The sequence below is a fragment of the Condylura cristata genome, unplaced genomic scaffold (assembly GCF_000260355.1).
Source record: "Condylura cristata isolate star-nosed mole 26May11 unplaced genomic scaffold, ConCri1.0 scaffold00032, whole genome shotgun sequence".
Lineage (NCBI taxonomy): Eukaryota > Metazoa > Chordata > Mammalia > Eulipotyphla > Talpidae > Condylura > Condylura cristata.
This window is the reverse complement of record NW_004567133.1, coordinates 12,789,049-12,803,494: the sequence shown is the minus strand read 5'-3', so window position 1 is coordinate 12,803,494 and position 14,446 is coordinate 12,789,049. Positions and strand designations below refer to the sequence as shown.

Below are 14,446 nucleotides of genomic sequence, written 5' to 3'. Positions count from 1 at the left end.
TTTATGCATATAAGAGATGGGGCATAGGCCAGAGGTGTGGGGGTGGAAGGTGAGAGGATTCACCAGAGTGGGGAGCAGAACAGGCAGATGTACTGAAATACACTGCTGAGGGGAGCAGCGGGCTGGTCAGGTGAACCTGAGCTTTGACTTCAAGTTCCCAAGGCTTCACTTTCCACCTTCCAGTGTTCATGTGGCTCTTTTCATCTTGGGTCTACTGGTTTCTTTCATGACTTAAATTCTTTCCTACTGTTTTGACCAAAGTAGATTTCCCTGAACATATTCAATAATAACTGATAATTCCTGCTTGAAGGGTATATTGGATTGGTTTGGAGTTGAGTTCAGCAAACACCCACTTACCCTGTGTATGAACACACAGATACACACAGATCTTGAGGTCATGCTGGGTCATTCTGCAGCTATCCTTTCTGCATTTATTGCTTCTTCATTTTTGGTCCTTTCTGTCATTTCAATATTGTAACTTGGATGTTGGGGTACAATGTGAATAGTAAGTTGCCATCAGCGCAGAGCAGGAGCTGGATTTCCTTCACTAAACATAGCACTTAGCTTTTAGTTCTGTAATTTGAGTTGGAGAAAACAAATAAGCTACGTGTAGTGTCCAGGTTTTTAATTTGTTAAATTTTAGTGCATCATTCTATCTGAACACCTTCTATAAAAACACTGCCAGCTAGAAAATTGAAATAAAAATACCAAACCGAAGTGAAAACATTCTGTTCATGTGATTTCTTTAATAGCAGACCTCTAAATTGATGATATGAAGAAAGTCCTTAGGGAGAAAATGTGTGTGAGTTAAGGTTCTTTTGAAGTTTGGCTTTATTAAAGAAAAGTAGGAAAATTTTGATTATGCAAGGGTTGAATGCCAGATAAATGCATAATAATATTTATAGGACTTAATAAGGGGGCATGACATATTAAATTAATATACTAAATAGTGAGATACAAGCTCACAGAAATCATAATCTGTCAAATTTTTGCAGACTGATTTTTCTCCATAATAATAGATATTAAAGTGAACCGAGATTTCCAGGCTTTTGGCCAACAATGAATTTATGTCAGTAGTGTTTAGAGAATTTCCTGCAGGCGATGCATGCACTTTTGAATAGAGTTAACGAAGGCTGGTAGATTATTTTAACTTCTGGAGGAAGTTTCAAAAAGCAATAGACACATCTTGATTTATTTTTCAGCAGTTTGGAGCAACTATGCTTTTAACTGAAGAAATGAAAAACTTTTCACAATTAACAAAAAAGAAGTATAAAATAGTAGATTGTAAGCCAAAGGCTGAAGAAGACAATTTTTAAAATGGGAATGTGTAGAACGTAGAATGAGCAATACAAGCAAAAGCTAATAGCAAAAATCTACACTCTGCCTCCTTTACCATAGACCAGTTTAAGTGATTTTTCTCTTCAGAACATCTGACATTTGCGGAGTCCCTCTTGTAGGAAGTTACATTCTTGTTTCCTTTTAATTCAAATTCTACTCATTACTCAAACTTTTGGGGGGCTTGTTTTTGTTTTCCCTAGGTCAGTATTCACCCCCTGCTGGCTGTGGTCAGTATGAGCTCCAAAGAGTCCTGTGTTGTCCTTCCTTAGGTTTAAGGAAAATCGGCCCATTCGCATAGGAGGATTTAGGGGTTGGGGACACAGATGGTGTCTGTCCTGTGGGAAAATGAAAGTGCAGGCAATGAGAAGAAATCCAGAGAGCTCCTGGGCCTGGACCAAGTCTGGTGTTGACTCAGCCAGTGACTTGGACACACCTGCCCTAATGAGTCATAGGGCAAGTTAGGGTAACCAGGTAGCTTCAGGGTCAGCACAGATGGGGACTTCAGGAGAGTTAAAGAAGCGCCAGAGATCAGAGCATCAAGTGGAACAAGGGACCGAGATAAGGACAACAAATTCTGTGGGGGCCTGTCAAACACCCCAGGACTAGAAATAACAAGGGCAAGAGACATTCCGGAGCAAGGGCGATCAAAGATAAAGGATGTAATACAAAAAGATCCCAAGGACAGTAGCAGATTTAGTGAGACCACTGATAGATAACTAACCAATCACAGAGAGACTGATTAAACTTTAGAATAATGAGGGAAAGAAAGTATGTATTCCTGAAGCAAGACTCCAGATGCTTTCTCTGCCCCTTACAGGTACTTTATTCCCGCGAGTCTTTGCTCGTTGTCCTTTTTCCTAAATAAACTTTTCTAAAGACAGTTTGCTTCTCTCTGCTTACTTGTCTGAAACGTCTGAGTTCCTTTGCATGCCTTCACGAGCCAAGAATTTGTGCAGCAGGGTGAATAACAGTAGCTGTGATCAGGTAACGTGGCTCACAGCACACTGGCCTCACAAGCTGCCCTGCAAGTGCGTCCAGAACTCGGTCCAGTGCACCTGACTCAACTCTCTGGACTGTCTCTCCAGGCTCCATCCCTGGGGCAGAGTGTTTGCTCTAGAAGGTTCTCTTTGGTCCCATCCTTCCTTTCACCTCTCTCTGTTAAAGAATCCACCTTCCAGGGCAAGGTCATAGAGCCTCATTTATTCGCCACAAAAAACTATTAATCATTGCAGAAAATATACCACATGCCCTTTGGAACTTGACTTCAGCTCCTCAGAGCTATGATTTTGGACTTTAAGAACTATTTAGCAGTTATTTTTCATGATGAGCTTCCAAAGTCTGTTTTGAAATCCAAAAGCTAATCATTGACGAGTTCCCCTCTCCCCCCCCACTTTTTTTTTTTTTTTTTTTTTTTGCTGTATCTTACGTCTCCTGGGCAACTGGGTCTGGGAAAGGACCATGTCAATAATAAATGGTGGTAGGACACTAAAAATAATTTAATGTAGTACTTATAATTCATCATTCATTCATCTATTTATTCAATAAATATTTATTGAATTGAGTACCAACTGTATTTCAAAACTCCATTTCCAGTGCCTTCACCACAAAGCTACCCTTGCTATGGGTTTTTTGTTTGTTTCTAGGATTTATTTATTTACGCACACAGAACTGGGGTGTAGGCCAGAGGTGCAGGGGTGGTGAGAGGATTCACCAGAGACAGAGTGGGGAGCAGAACAGGCAGATCCACTGTAATACACTGCCGAGGGGAGCAGTAGGTGGCACAGGAGAGGTCTGCTGTGCCATGTGAGGTCTGCTGTGCCATGTGGGTCACTTCTGCTGCTTCTTAGTGCTGAGACTGACCTCTTGTGCCACTTATGCTCTAGTTTTATTTGTACTTTTTTCTTCTGATTTCTGAGAGCATTTATAACCTGTATCATACAGTTGAGCACTTAGTTATATACTATTTTCTATTGTAAATCCTCACATATATATTTTCTTTTCTCCCAACTGTACTGAAGCTCATAAAGTGAAGGACTATGCTTTATATTTATTCTGCGTCCTTCCAGCCTTGCCCAAAGAAGTTCAGTTGGTTGACTTCTATGTAAATGGGCACTGACATTGGCATGAACTGTATTCATGCATAAAAATCTTCCTGAATTGAAGAAAGCTTATTCCTTTACTTTGCTAGGTAGGGTAATAAGTAATATGCCCTTAGACCTCAAACATATGGGGAATCGAGGGGGGTAGAAGGTATAGGGTGGGAACTGAGATATAGGACAGTGATTTTACCCTTTAGGTATGGTTGCCAAATTCAGCAAATAAAAATACAGGTCACCCAAGTAAATTTGAATTTCAGATAAACAGTACATTTTCTTAGGATAAGTGTGTCCCAAATGTTGCATCTAGGGCATAGGAATAAAAAATCATTTGTTGTTTATCTGCAATTTATATGTAACTACCTGGCAAGCCTATACCCAGGGGGTTTGGGCTCTATCCAGAGACAGTTTTGGAGGGAGGCACAAGTGGCATCTCGTGCATAGAGGCAGGGATGCTGCCAACATCCAAAACAGTGCCAGGGACTGAGAATTACTTGACTCTAAATGTCAACTGCACCAAGTTGAGAAACTCTGTTCAAGAGGATACAAAGACATAGCACCAGGCTATCTTAATTGGTTTGACTTTTTAAAGGGTTTATAACAATATGTGAAACTTGAAGTGAGTGTGTGTCGGCCTTCAAAATACAAAACAACAACAAACAAACAAACAAAGACAAATCCAGAAAATAAAAATGAATATTTTTGAATATTTTTTTATTCCGTTTTTTAACAGAATATAATGTTGATCAAGTCAACTGCAACAACTCTCTCTCTCTCTCTCTCTCTCTCTCTCTCTATATATATATATATATATATAAAGTTATGCCAACTATGTTTAATGTGGAATGTGAGTGCATTTTAATCTGTTTCAGTCTATAAAGGGAAATTTTCAAAAAGAAAGAATGTCAAACTCTGGAAGGTTTCCTAAACGTTTAAAAATAGCCCTGCTGAAGCAGGCAGGACCCAAAATATTGTTTCTAGGTCAGTGCATGGAGGCAGTAGGTGAGAATTTTGAGGATACTAGAATGCAAGTTCCATTTAAAGATCACAGGTTGAGCTATCTAAGGCGGGTGGGTAATACCACTAGGCTCATAGTCTAATCAAGAACAGAACTTAGAGGCAAGGGAAAGGGGTTACTGGGTCGCAAGAAGTGGGGTGGTTCTCTGTCGCTTCAGTAGTATTTGATTTGGAAATCTCTTTTAAAGCAGGACTGCAAAATATTACAGCACAAGTGAGACGAATATTTTTGTCATTGTCTCATTCAACTGGTTAATATAGACAACATGTCTGCAAAATCCCATTTGTTCAAATAACATTGAACAATTCGTTATTTGTCATGGTAGTGATGTTGCTCATTCATTAGAGCTTGTGTTGGCAGGGTGGCCTTTCAGAATCTGTTGTTGTCATCTAGATTCTTTATTTTCCACAGAAATAATAGTTGGATGATCAAATGGGCAAGTTTGATTCTCAGTCTAAACGGAGACTGTGCTAGGAGTGGAAACTGTTACATATGTATAGTAGTAGAGCAGCTGAGAAAACATAGTGGCTTGGACTAAATAATCGTCCACAAACCCGACATTTGTGTGGAAGAAGGGAATGAATGAAGTCTCCAGGTCCCGAGGAGTTAAAAAAAAAAATTCATGGTTGGCGGTTCGCGGGTCGCACGCGCTCCCTTCCCCAAGATGGCGGCCTCCAAGGACGGTTGTGACTTAGGTGAAGAAGCAGCAGGGAAAAGGCCGCGGCCGCACCTGGGGATTCCTGAGGCCGTGTTTCTGGAAGACATCAATTCTTTCATGAAACAACCGGGGAATGAGATGGCGGCTGCTGTGCTGAAGAAGTTGGATGAACAGTACCAGAAGTATAGGTTTATGGAACTGAACCTCGCTCAAAAGAAAAAGAGGCTAAAAGGCCAGCTTCCTGAAATTCAGAGGACTTTAGACGTTCTAAAATACTTGCAGAAGAAGAAAGAGTCCACCGACTCACTGGAGACCAGGTTCTTACTGGCGGATAACCTGTACTGCAGGGCTTCAGTCATCCCTACCGATAAAGTGTGTCTCTGGCTGGGGGCTAATGTAATGCTGGAGTATGATATCGATGAAGCTCAGGCACTGTTGGAAAAGAACTTGTCGACTGCCACAGCCAACCTTAATTCCCTGGAGGACGACCTTGACTTTCTTCGAGATCAACTTACTACCACAGAAGTCAACATGTCCAGGGTGTACAACTGGGATGTAAAGAGAAGAAACAAAGATGGTTCCACCAAGAACAAAGCATAATCACGCTGGCGACTGAAAACGTGGTTCATTTCCCAAATGTGTTATTTTACATGCCCAGAGTTTATCCTTAAAGGCTGCCATAGTTTTGAATGATTTTTAACAAGAGCGATAATTAAAACTTTCAAAAGGAGAGAAGCATCGGTTTGTTTATTAGTTTCAAATCTTTTATGAAATTTGAAGTTTTGTACCCCCACATTTCCAAAAAGATAAATGCAGCTTTCGTCATTTTTTTTTCCCTCATCAGACACATGGTAGCTGAAATGGTTGAAAACTGTGGGATATGTATGGAAGCTGAATTCTGGTCATGTCAGCACGGTTTGGTTTTTCTTTATTGGCTGATACCAGTGTCACTTGTGGCTAAACGAGTTTCCCCAGTAGGGGAAAACAGTTGGAATATTTGCAAATTTGTTTTTCTTTAGTACTTGTGGGGGTTTTCTGGTAGTGTTGTTATATATATTTCAGGTAAATGGGATATTTGAACTAACTGCTTAGCCAATAACCATTTATTGGCTGTACTTTCCAGCAAATGATAATTTGCCTTCCTAAACAGTTGGTATTTGCCTTTTCAATACCAACATAAAGGACCTTCTGGCCAACACAAATAAATAAAATAACGCTTAGCTAAGGTGGTTTTGTATTTCTTAACAGTCCTCCCAGAGTGGACTGGGCCGCCTGCCTGTGGGGCCTGACCCACGCTCAAAATTCAGTTGTACTGCAGGCACACACAAAAGGTCAATAATGGGTTTATTGAGAGAGAGAGAGAGAGAGAGAGAGAAAAGCAGTACTGGGTGACTGGGAGGGCTTCAAAGATCTTTTAAAAACACTTATTTCACTGAGGAAAATGAGCTAAGTGGATGATACTCAGATTAACCAAACATTTTTCAAGACTTCCATCTTGTTTTCTTCCAAACAGATTCAAGGAGCAGGAGCTATTTAGAAAGTGTTTTTCTCTGCTCTGCTAGGTGTGAGGCTATGAGCACTGTGAGGATAAACACTTTTATAAAGACCCTTGTCATTCCAGGTATAATTTTGGATGCTAGAATGGGGGCATTTGTATTCAGTCAACAGCTGCTTATTCAACAATAAACTCATAGTTAATTCCATCTTTTGCATGGTATTCTTCCCTCTGCCCCTCATGCCTAATGGCTACAATGATGAAATTTCTGACATTCTAGGTTGATAGTTGCAAAGGAATGACAATCTGAGTCAACAGACTGCTTTCTTAAGGCACCTACAGATTTTTTATTAAAAATCTGGATTCTGGCCCATTTTGAAAGATGGGACAATCAGATCCACAGTTGCTAAGCACTATACTCAGTGTCTGTCTCCATTACGAAGTTCAGGATAGACTTCACTATTACTGCCTTACAACTGGCCCAGTGCCTCCATTTCTTACCCACAAAGCTCCTGCAGATAATGATTTGTAACTTCTGTTTTTGGTAATATAATACGCTGGCAAAATTGATCAATGATCACACACATTAATTATAAACTTAGTTGATAAAAAAACATAATACAAGAAAGTGACATTATACTATGACACCATCGATTGCATCACCTATCTGCTGGAATAATGAACTTGTTGGTCAGTGAAGGTCTAGTTCCATCTTTCTCACTATTGAGCGCATGTTTTATTAATAGTGCTAACATTTCATGTGCTCTGGGGTGATTCAGCTTTTCTATTCCATGTTCATGGCAACAACAAATGTCTTCCTTCTGAGTCAGTATCACCTAGATGCTACTACTGGCCAAAATTAGACCATGTATTTACAACCCCATAAAGATGAGCAGTTAAAATTTTCTTAAAATTATTTGCAACATAGCTTGTATCATTAGCCCATGTTCTGTGTTCTAGGTATGGTGTCTACAGAGCCAGAGGGGGAACTGTAGCAGCATTTTCTCTGTTATGCAAGCATCATTACATTGTAATGAATAGGTAATATTAAATTGGGCTGATGAGTCATATTACAGTCATCCAATATCTCCCTTGTAAAACCCCAAGGTTTACACAAACAGATCTTTCCAAATAACAAGAAAAGCGATTCTGAGACATGTGCCTCTCAGCTTCTCAGCCTTCACTTGCTACTTGTGCCATCCTGGGAAAGGAGCTTACCCTTGCACAACCTCACTGTATCAGGGTTAAGTGAGAGAACACAAGTGGAGGCTTCAAGGACCCTACTTGACACATAGTAGGCTCAATCAATGTCAGTAATCTTATACTATAAATTGACTCTTAAGCACAAAATGACAGAAGGGAATAGCCATTCTCTTGAGTCACTTTCACTATGAAGTAATGGATCATTTCCAATATGTACAGCGACAATTCTAGACTAGATTTAAGCCAGGAGAAGACTGATTTTCTTTCCTTCTACTCTACCAGGACACTTTAGTTAGGAAGTGCCATACTTAAGAGTTCTTCTATGCCCTGGATGTTCTCCACATTCCCTCTCCACTAATACTTCAGTGGCCAGACCATGAACACTGGTGGCCAAATGGTGGTACAGGTTTCAGGCCCTAAGGCTGAAGTAGACATTTCCTCAGCTTCCTCTCTCTCTCCCAAGCCTCTTTTGAAAGCAATACCTAATGTGCTTTCTGGAACTCTCTTTAACTCTATTTTCTCTTCCATATCCACTTCTTTCTATTTCAAGTTTCCTATGATTGTTGACTATTTCCAAGGAGTGGGTGGAAATGCACAGAAAGACTTGGGCTGGAGACACGGATTGGAAGCTGTTAAATGTTGAGGCCACAACAAAGATAGGTTCAGCTAGGAAGGGAGGTGAAGAAGGAGAAGAGAAGATGGCAGGGGATAAAAATTGGAGAAACAGAATTGAAGGGACTGAGCAATGGAGAAGAGAAGGCTGGAATGGACAACCATTGTCAAGGTGATATCAGGCCCAGCCAGGCCCAGTACAAATTCATACTGAGAGATCTTACTTTTGGGATTCCCTGTTGACTAGCTACCCAGGCTGGCCCTTGTCATTTCCTTACCCTCATGATCATGTGTTGTGATTGAAATGTTTAGTAGCTTTATTGAGGGTAATTCACATAGCATAAATATCTTTTTAAAGGCTACAATTTTAGTATATTTCTAGAATTAGGAAACCATCATTGTTACAATTCTAGAACATCTTCACCAGCCAAGAAAGAAACCTGTAGACATTGTCACTCCTTTCCCCCAGTATTTCTTTCTCTAAAGATTTGCTTTATATATATAAATATATATAAGTATACATATTATAAATATATATATGTATATATATATATATATATATATATATATATATAGAGAGAGAGAGAGAGAGAGAGAGAGAGAGAGAGACAGGGAGAGAGACTTTCTTTATACATGGAATCACAGAATATGTGGTCTATTATAACCAATACATTTCTCTGAGTGCTGTGTTTTTAAGACTTATCCATGTTATAGCCTGTATCAGCACTATATTCTTTTTTTGCTAGCAAATAATATTCTACCAGGGATAAAACACATTTTATTTCTCAGTATCAGTTGATGCACATTTGGATTGTTTCCACCTTTTGAGCTATTGGGAATAAATCTGCAATTATGCTCATGCACATGTTTTTGTGCAGATGTAGTTTTCACTTTTATTGAGTATATTACCCAGAAGTGGAACAGCTGGGTCATATGGTAACTGTATTTAACCTTTTGAGGTAAATACAGACCAAACTGTTTTTCAAAGTGGTTGCACCAACATACATTCCCACCAACACTGTATGAGAGTTCCAATTTCTCTACCCATGTCCTTTTAAAAGGTTTCTGATTGGGGTTGAAGACTTGGGTAAATGTCTCAAAACTCAAATAGCCAGCACAATGAAACTACTACCTAGTATTGAGGTCCTCGATTGTGCTGTCAATTGTGATCACATTTAAGCATCATTACAGTCCTCTGGGAGAGATGGTGCTATTGGATTTTAAAGATGAAGAGAGCAAAGCTCAGAGACATTAAGTGACATACCACCCAGGGTCCCATGGCTGGCAGGTGGTAGAATCAGGACTCAAACTCAGATCTTCTCAATTTCAGAGCTTGCCTTTTGGGAAATCCTGCTATTCTGATGAGTTCAGCATCATGTACATTTGAAATTGTCAACATCTTGGATAAAGAATCAAATTACCAAGTTCATATTACATTATTTTCCTTTTCAATAAACTACAATGACAGTTATGAAAGTGTCTGTAATTATCAAGCATCCTCTCAAGTCCTTGGGCTGCCGATCAGACCCAGGCACCTGGCCAGGATGAGGAGATGGGGCTGGAGGGACCACTTAATAATTCCACACAGATGGTCACTTCAGCCAGTTATTCGCCTTGAAGCATTATTATCCTAAACTAATGCAAACAGACAGGGTTGTGGGCACTGCTGTGGCAGAAATGGTTTTGTCCTCTGGGATTACAGAATTCTATTACTCACACATTTTTAGAAACAGGATTTAGCCAGTTTTGAATTGTAAAACATGTTCAGAATAAATGATTGGAAAAGACAGGAAATAAAAAAGGAAAAAGATCTCTCCCAAATCTCAACCTTTAGAAGCAGCTACTGTTAATATTTTTGTGTTTTTTTCTCCTCATCTTTTTTATTTTCCATGCATTAAAAACATTGATTTCCCTTCCCCACCCATTATAAAGGTAACACATATACCTTCATATGTGTTGGATGTAGGAACAATGGAGAATTTTAATAAAACATTATTTATTATTATGACTTTCATAAAACTTTTTTTTAATTATTACAAAAGTTTATTTTTACATCATTTTGCACATTTTTTTTTCCATCTCGATTGTAATCCCCGCAGGTTTCCCATCACCAAATCACCCGTGTGCCACCACCATAGTTCCGTACATTTCCCTCCTTCCCCCCCCCATTTTTGATCCCATTCCCCACTCCACCCCCACAAAATGTCTCTGGTATATGGTTGTTCATTATTTTTGTTATTTTCTCGCCTGGTCCATTATACTCCTGCTATGAGTGAAACCATCCGGTATTTTTCTTTCTCTTTCTGGCTTATCTCACTAAGCATGATCTTTTCCAGCTCCATCCAAGTTGCTGCAAAAGACATGTGTTTCTCTTTTTTGGTTGCTGAGTAATATTCCACTGTGTATATGTACCACATCTTTTTTATCCAGTCATCTAGTTTTGGGCATTTGGGCTGCTTCCATGTTTTTCCAATTGTAAATAAAGCAGCAATAAACATGGGGGTACAAGTATCTTTTTCAATCAGTGTTTTTGTGTCTTTTGGGTAGATACCTAGGAGTGGGATTGCTGGGACGTAGGAAAGCTCCATGTTTAGCAGTTTGAGGAACCTCCAAACAGCATAAAACTTTTTTTTTTTTAAGATTTATTTATTTATTCATATAGAACTGGGGTACAGGCCAGAGATGCGGAGGGTGAAAGGATTCACCAGAGACAGAGTGGGGAGCAGAACAGGGAGATCGACTGCTGGGAGCAGCAGGCTGGTCAGAAGAGGTCTGCCTCGCCATGTGGTGGTCACAGTGTATGCTTGATGGTAACCAAATATCAAGAACAATAGCTTATTCTTGGTATTACAATTCGTATCTTACTTTTCCTCTTCTCTTTTGACTAACATCATGTTGGAATGTTTTTCTCATGACATTTGTGGACATCATTTTAAATAAGAACAACATCACATTGAAGGCATTCAATTACATAAAGATCACTTCTGTTTGTAGGATGTTAGATTTTCTCCAGTACTTCTACTATCTACATAAATGATAAGACACATCTACATACAAATATTTTCTATCATTTCAAATATTTCTGTAGTGTAGATTCCCAGGAGTTAAATTATTGGATTCAATAGATCTGGCTATTTTTTTCCCGTGTTTCTTTTTAGAAAAAAAATCATGAACTAGCTCACCATACAGAAAAATAAAAGAATGACATGACAAAAATTTCCCAGACCCACCAATCATCTATTTTTAAAAAAAGATTTTATTTATTTATGCATACAGAACTGGGATACAGGTCGGAGGTGCAGGGGCTGTGAAAGAATTCACCAGAGACAGAGTGGGGAGCAGAACAGTTGGATCTACTGAAATACACTGCTGAGGGTAGAAGCGGGCTGGTCAGGAGAGGCCTGCCATGCCATGTGTGTCACCTCCAAGGCGGGGGATCAAATTTACGCTGAAGTGGCCACAGTCAGCTTTGCTGTGTTGTGCTCCATCCTGCTGCGCCACAAGGGAGGGCCTCAGTCATATATTTTTAAAACATTATACATCCTTTTCATGAGTTGTTTTATACTGAGATTATTTCTCTGCAATAAAGAATATCTCAATGAATATTCATACCTGTCTCTTTAGATGCATTTCTCTCTATATGTTACAGACTTACCCAAACTCTCATGCACAAACCACTGTCACTAATCAGATCATACAGTTGTTCCTACCCCTTCTCTCATTTCCTCTATAGTAATACCTACCCCAAGTAATAACTACTCTAGCACTTACCACTTTTGATACATGGTGGCTCCTTTGGGATTTTATATGAATGGAATCATTCTACACGAACTCTTTTGCATCTGGTTTCTTTTGCTAATATTATGCCTGTAAGATTACCCATTTTGCTGATAAGTAGTCTGACCTTTTCCACGGCTATGGCTATAATCAAAAACATAACACGGAGCCAGTGTTAGGAGAGAATGCACAACTGGCTCCCTTTTACATTCATTTCTGGTGGAAAGATAAAATGGTTCAGTCATTATGGAAAACAGTTAGGCAGGTTACCATGTAATCCAGCAATTTATATAATAGAATTACCATATAATCTGGCAATTTTACTCTTGAAGTATTTTAAAATAGGTATTCAAACTTGCACACAAATGCTGCTATCAGCAATATTCACACTAAACCAAAAGGTGGAAGCAATGTCAATGTAGATTAATTAGTGAATAGGTAAACAAAATGTGGTATATCAACATAATGGAATATCATTCAGCCTGAGAAAGGAGGTAAGTACTAACACATGCTACAAAAATGAAAATGGGATGCTAGACACATAAAGATAAAAATAATAGGATTCCGTCTATTTGAAATAACTGGAAAACTCAGAAAGAAAGATAAGCCCTAAGCAAATCCATAGAGAATGGTGTTTGCAAGGCCTGGTAAGGGGAATGAGGGGTAACTGCCTAATCGGTATGAGGTTTCCTTCAATGGGCATCTTGGGGTTTTATATATCCTTTTACTGAAAAACAATAAAGGTATTCTTCCATGTTAACTTTCTTTTTTTTAAATTTTGTTTTAGATTAGTAGTTTATTTGGAACTTGAGTATGTGTATGATGAGAAAATATAGGGCGGATTTTTAATTTTACTTTTCCCTTTGGTTAGGTAAATTTGTAGACTAGTGTATTCTTTCTGTACTGATTTTTAATTCCTTTGTTATATGTCAACTTTTCACATAGGTATGGGTTCTCAATTTTCTTCTTATGTCTTAAGATTTTATGATATGTTTTGACATCTGGTAGTTGAGGTCCTCTTATCTTACTTATTTTCTTCACCAGTGTCTTACCTACCCTTAGCCTTTTGTTCTTCCATGGAGTTTTAGGGTCAGCTTATCAAGGTTTATTTTAAAATCCTATTCCCAATGGAGATTTAACTGGAATTGCATTGAAGAGGCTAGTCATTGTTACTATATTGATCCTTTTGTACCATCGAACATTTATTTTTCCTATTACTCTGAGCTAGGACTTCCCAGAAGTGGGGATGGTAGATTTCCTTGTGCTGTTTCTAATTTTAGTGGGGTGCTACTTGAGAATCAACAATAAATGTGATGTTTACTGTTGGTTTTTGATAAGTAGTCCCTAGCAGGTGAAGGAAATGATTTTCTATTTCTAGTTTGCTAGGTCCTGCTCCTATATATAACCATTAATATTTTCATTTTAAAAATATAATCATTGAGATAATCAGTTTTCTCCTTTAATCTGCTGTGGTGTCTTATATTTATAGGTAAGCTGTTAGGGTATGTGATGTCAATAGGTTTTCTAACCTTGGACCATTGCTCTATTTGGGGAATAAGCCCTACTAGTTTGTGATATATTTTTATTTTGAAATTTAGAATTTATTTAATACTATTTTAGAATCTTTGTTGTGTTCATAGGTGAGAACACACTGAATTTTTTTATTGTACGAATTTAAACTAGTTTTGACATCTGGGTGATACTATCCTCATAAAATGAGCTCTGAAACAATCTTGATAAAGGCAAGATTATCTGTAATTTATTAATTCACCTAGAAAACTATTTGGGCCTGTTGATTGAGATGGAAAATAAATGACTATAGCAATGGTTCATTTTTTTGTAGTGGTTGTGGATTTGCTTTACTTCTTAAATACATTTAATGTTGGTTTTCTAATGAAAATTATCTATCGCAACTAGTTTTAACAAATCTTTGTGTGTTTATGTCTCCCCTTTCATTCTTGTTATTACTCTGTATACCTAATTTGAGGAATCTTCAAAAGTTTGCCTTCTTCATTAGTTTTTCCACCAAAAAAATGGCTTTTTGTGGATCCACTCTGTTGCTTCTTGGTTCTCTGTTGTTGTTTTATGCTTTTCTAGTTCAGGTAAGCTTTATCTGTTCTCATTTTTTACTGTCTCTTAGCCCATTTATTTATTTATTTACTATTTTTTAAAGATTTATTTATTCATACAGATTTGGGGTACAGGCCAGAGATGTGGAGGGTGAGAGGATTCACCAGAGACAGAGCGGG

At 38.5% G+C, this 14,446-nt stretch overlaps 1 pseudogene across 1 annotated transcript; it reads left to right on the top strand.

The window, feature by feature from the left end:
• Nucleotides 1–5,116: 5,116 nt before the first annotated feature.
• Nucleotides 5,117–5,710, top strand: LOC101627352 (annotated as a pseudogene). The gene has a single exon (XR_001145969.1). The product of XR_001145969.1 is annotated as a prefoldin subunit 3 pseudogene (transcript).
• Nucleotides 5,711–14,446: the final 8,736 nt, after the last annotated feature.